The following is a 5,388-nucleotide window of genomic DNA, read 5'->3' as shown; positions in this document are numbered from 1 at the left end:
CTGCTTTCTGCACATGGCTAGCCAGTTTTCCCAACACCATTTATTAAACAGGGAATCCTTTCCCCATTGCTTGTTTTTGTCAGGTTTGTCAAAGATCGGATGGTTGTAGATATGTTATGTTGCCTCCGAGACCTCTGCTCTGTTCCATTGGTCTATATCTCTGTTTTGATACCAGTACCATACTGTTTTGATTACTGTAGCCTTGTAGTATAGTTTGAAGTCAGGTAGCGTGATGCTTCCAGCTTTGTTCTTTTTGCTTAGAATTGACTTGGCTATGCGGGCTCTCTTTTGGTTCCATATGAAGTTTAAGGTGTTTTTTTCCAGTTTTGTGAAGAAGGTCATTGGTAGCTTGATGGGGATAGCGTTGAATCTGTAAATTACTTTGGGCAGTATGGCCATTTTCATGATATTGATTCTTCCTAACCATGATCATGGAATGTTTCTTCATCTGTTTGTGTCCTCTCTGATTTCCTTGAGCAGTGATTTGTAGTTCTCCTTGAAGAGGTCCTTTATGTTCCTTGTTAGTTGTATTCCTAGGTATTTTATTCTCTTTGTGGCAATTGTGAATGGCAGTTCGTTCTTGATTTGGCTCTCTTTAAGTCTGTTATTGGTGTATAGGAATGCTTGTGATTTTTGCACATTGATTTTGTATCCTGAGACTTTGCTGAAGTTGCTTATCAGTTTCAGGAGATTTTGGGCTGAAACGATGGGGTCTTGTAGATATACAATCATGTCGTCTGCAAAAGAGACAATTTGACTTCCTCCTTTCCTATTTGAATACCCTTTATTTCTTTTTCTTGCCCGATTGCTCTGGCTGCCACTTAATTTTTTAATTTTTTTGTAGGGAGTGGGTCTCACTGTGTTGCCCAGGCTGGTCTCAAACACTTGGGCTCAAATGATCCTCCTGCTTCAGCCTCCCAAAGAGTTGGGATTACAGGAGTGAGCACCACAGCCAGCCATATGTTGCCTTTACAGCATGGGCAAATGGGAATTTATATCCAAGGATCAGGGAGGGGGGCAGTGAATGGAAACAACTAAGAGGAAACATCAGGGATAAGAGGGATTCTGGCTAAGCCCACCTAAAAGGGTTCTTGCAGAAGGCAGGCCAGGGTGACCAGCTATTACCTGGAGGTTGGTGGAGGATGAGGAACATGATCAGATATGGAAGAAGATTGAATATCAGGGGTAGGGGGTTCTTGCTACACTGACTTAGTAGGGTTCTTTGCTAAAACTGGATTTTATAAGAAAGTGCGCAGATGGGCTTTGCAGAAGATTCAGAAGCCTGACGAAAGTTTGGCCAAGCAAAAAATCTTTGTCACGTATGAGATTAAAAAAAAGAAAAGGCAAGGAAGGAGCAAGGTGTGGTGACTCACACCTGTAATCCCAGCACTTTGGGAGGCCGAGTCAGGTGGATCACCTGAGGTCGGGAGTTGGAGACCAGCCTGACCAACATGGAGAAACCCTGTCTCTACTAAAAATACAAAACCAGCCTAGGCAACATAGCGGGAGACTTCATCTCTACAAAAATAAATTTTGAAAAAAGATAAGGAAAGACTGAATTAATAGCAGATGATGATGACGATGTGGTTAAAACTTGGTAATGCCAACATGATCAAAATGACATTGAGCCCCAGAGCTCTGTCTTAAAGGAGAGTCAATTGACCAGTTCATGTGCCAGAACTGGCTTCCTTGCCAGCTCCTGTGGGTTAACTGCCTTTTCAATGAAGGGCTACAAAAACCAGTTGTCCTGGTTTTCCCAGGAATCAGAGACGCTTCTGTGAGTCAATCCTTTACGTCACTTTGCAGGCCTCATTTTCTGAGTCCATCCATCTGAAGAAAGAGATCTTAGTCAATAAAATCACGGTGCCGTCTGTGACTAAAACCCAGGAGGCATTAACACTCGCTTACCCCTGGGGTTTCCCTGTAAATGAATTTGCCCCGGCTGGTAGAATGAAGCAGCCAGGACCACCCTAAGAGCTGCCAATTTCCTAGGCCAGAGCTTTGCCCTTGAAAGGTATCTAAACAGCAGCAGCTGTCCCCACGTTAAATGGGCTTGTTGATTTATGTTGGAAATAGCTGTCTCGTTGTAATGATTGTCCCAGTACATCCACTTTGTGCATGTAAAAGACTTGTAACTCAAGAGCACGGAGGAAGCCTAATAATCATCATTTGACTCAGATGAAAAGTCGATTTATTCTGCATAAACTGGGAATCATAATTCCTGATTGTCAAGATCCATTGTCAAGGGAAGAAAACAAAGTTCAGAGCCTAATTTTGTATTTTTAGTAGAAATGGGGTTTCACCATGTTGGTCAGGCTGGTCTCAAACTCCTAACCTCAGGTAATTCACCTGCCTCAGCTTCCCAAAGTGCTAGGATTACAGGCATGAGCCACTGCACTTGGCCGCTTGTCATATTTTACACCTAAGACTTTCCAGGGTCCCTGCACATTCTTACAGACCCCTGATCAGGAAAGGTATCTTATAGGTGGGGAGAGAAAAACTCCCCTCAACTAGGTTCAGTAGTTTTAAGATGCACAGCTAGCCTATTAAATAATGTATATATTATACAAATATGTAATAACAGCGATTATAGTATATTAATAAACTATCTTTATTATCTTTTAATAATATCTTTTTTTTTTAAAGGTGAAGTCTCACTATGTTGCCCAGGCTGGAGTGCAGTGGCACCATCTCGACTCACTACAACCTCTGCTTCCCGGATTCAAGCGATTCTCCTGCCTCAGCCTCCTGAGTAGCTGGGATTACAGGCTACTGCCACTACACCCAGCTAATTTTTTGTATTTTTAGTAGAGACGGGGTTTCACCATGTTGGCCAGACTGGTCTTGAATTCCTGACCACAGTGATTCACCTGCCTCAGCCTCCCAGAGTGTTAGGATTACAGGCCTGAGCCACTGCACCTGGCCTTTTTTTGCCTTTGAGACAGAGTCTGGCTCTGTTACCCAGGGTGGAGTGAGGTGGCATAATTTTGGCTCATTGCAACCCAGCCTCCTGGTCTCAAGCCATCCTCACACTTCAGTGTCCCAAGTAACTGAGACTGCAAGGCGTGCATCACCACGCCCGGTTAATGTTTGTATTTTTTTTGTGGGAGGATCCCTTGAGCCTGGGAGGTCCAGGGTGCAGTGAGCCATAGGATTCCAACCTGGACAACACAGTAAGACTCCGTTTCAAAAAAGAAAAGAACATTCACATTCATTGTTCTGCAATGATCACCATCATCCATCTCCAGAACGTTATCTTCCCTAAAATAAATGCTGCACCCTGAGGCGGGAGAATCGCTTGAACCAGGGAGGCAGAGGTTGCGGTGAGCCAAGATCGTGCCACTGCACTCCAGCCTGGGCGACAGTATACTTTATCTCAAAAAAAAAAAAAAAAGAAATGCCATACCCAGTAAACATTAACTCTCCCATTTCTCCCTCCCATGGACACTGGTAATCTCAATTTTACTTTCTGTGTCTGTGAAGTTGCCTATTCTAGGTTAACTCATAAAAGTGGAATTATATAATATTTATCCTTTTGCAACCAGCTTTTTTCACTTAGCATGATGTTCTTCATGGTTCATCCATGTGGTAGCAGGTATCAGAGTCTCATTCCTTTGTAAGGCTGAAATTTATGCCATTGTATGTATATACACTGTGTATTGTTTATCCATTCATCCGTGGATGGACACAGGTCATTTTTGTCTTTTGGCTATTGTAACTAATGCTACTATGACACCTGTACATATTTCAGTCCATGCTTTCAACTCTTTAGAATGTCCATTTAGAAGTGGAACTGCTAGCCAGGCACGGTGGCTCTCACGACTGTAATCCCAGCACTTTGGGAGGCCGAGGTGGTCAGATCACTTTGAGGTCAGGAGTTCAAGACCAGCCTGGTCAACATGGTGAAACCCCATCTCTACTAAAAAAATACAAAAATTAGCCAGGCATGGTGGTGCACACCTGTTATCCCAGCTACTTGGGAGGCTAAGACAGGAGAATTACTTGAACCCAGGAGTCAGAGGTTGAAGTGAGCTGAGATCACGCCACTGCACTCCACTCTGGGCAACAGAGCAAGACTCTGTCTCAAAAAAAAAAAAAAAAACACGAAACTGCTGGATGATTTGGTTTATTACATTTAATGTTACTTTAAAATGTATTTACCTTTGGCCAGGAGCAGGGGCTCAAACCTGTAGTCTCAGGATTTTGGGAGGCTGAGATGAGATGATCGCTAGAAGCCAGAAGTTCAAGACCAGCCTGGGCAACAAAGCCAAGACCCTGTGTCTACAAAAGAAAATGAAAAATTAGCTGAGCATGGTGGTGTATTCCTGTAGTCTCAGCTACCTGGGAGGTTGATGTGGCAGGATAGCTTGAGCCTGGAAGATGTAGGCTATAGGCTGCAGTGAGCCACGACTGTACCACTGCACAGCATTGATGACAGAGTGAGACCTGTCTCAAAAAACAAACAAAAAACCTGGGCACAATGCAGTCATCTGTAGTCCCAGCTACTTGGGAGGCTGAGGATCACTTGAGCCCAGGACTTTGAGGCTGCAGTGAGCTATGATCACACAGTGCACTCCAGCCTGGGCAACAGAGCAACACCTCATCTCAAAAAAATTAAAAAATGAAAGTAAAAAATAAAATTATTTATTTACTATTTTTAGAGATGGAGTTGTACTACATTGTCCAGGCTGGTCTCAAACCCCTGGCCTCAAGATATCCTCCTCCCTTGGTCTCCTAAAGCGCTGGGATTACAGGCGTGAGCCACCACGCCCAGGCAAAACTTTTAAAAATTAAAATTTATTTACCTTTAACATCACAACAGCCCTGAAAGACTCATTGTGCCAGCTCCGTATCGTCAAGATGAGAAAACAGAAGTTCAGAGAGGTTGAATAATTTGAACCCAGTTCTGTTAGACTGCAAAGCTAGGGCGCTCTTTCATCCTCACTTATGCAAAATCCACTTATGCACTGGGGTTTCTTGCTTAGGGACTCAATCAGAAACTGCATACGCCAGCTCCTGTAAAGAATATCTTCCAAAGCTTTAATGAGTAAGCTTTCTTCTGATCAGCTGGATTAAAAATAAATCTCTGATTTCCTAGGAGAGGGCCTCGGTTGGCGTTGGATAGCCAGTCCCCCGTCGTCGCCGCCCGCTGGCCGCTCCGCCCTGCGCAGGGCGTGCCCCGCCGCGCGCTGGAACCGGGGTCCATAACGAGAGCCCTTGGTCCTGGGAAACAGGGTGTGGCCGGAAAGGCGGCCGCCCCCTCGCTGGTCACGCAACGCACGTTCGTGGGGAACCTGGCACTAAAGCTTTCGTAGACGATCTGCTTCTGGGTCGGGGTTTCGTACCCAGCAGAGCAGCTCGCTCGCTGGCATCTATTGAAAGTCACCC

The 5,388-nt window shown here is 44.7% G+C and overlaps 1 long non-coding RNA gene across 1 annotated transcript; it reads right to left on the bottom strand.

The window, feature by feature from the left end:
- Positions 1-318: 318 nt before the first annotated feature.
- LOC135269024 (uncharacterized) lies at positions 319-5,053 on the bottom strand. The gene is made up of 3 exons (XR_010337364.1): positions 4,806-5,053; positions 4,162-4,281; positions 319-1,830 (listed from the first exon to the last, which is right to left on the bottom strand). It is a non-coding gene; the product is annotated as an uncharacterized LOC135269024 (long non-coding RNA).
- Between the last annotated feature and the right edge of the window lie 335 nt (positions 5,054-5,388).

Source organism: Aotus nancymaae, unplaced genomic scaffold, assembly GCF_030222135.1.
Source record: "Aotus nancymaae isolate 86718 unplaced genomic scaffold, 86718_ANA_hifiasm-v0.15.2.pri h1tg000049l, whole genome shotgun sequence".
Lineage (NCBI taxonomy): Eukaryota > Metazoa > Chordata > Mammalia > Primates > Aotidae > Aotus > Aotus nancymaae.
This window is presented reverse-complemented; position numbering and strand designations above follow the sequence as displayed.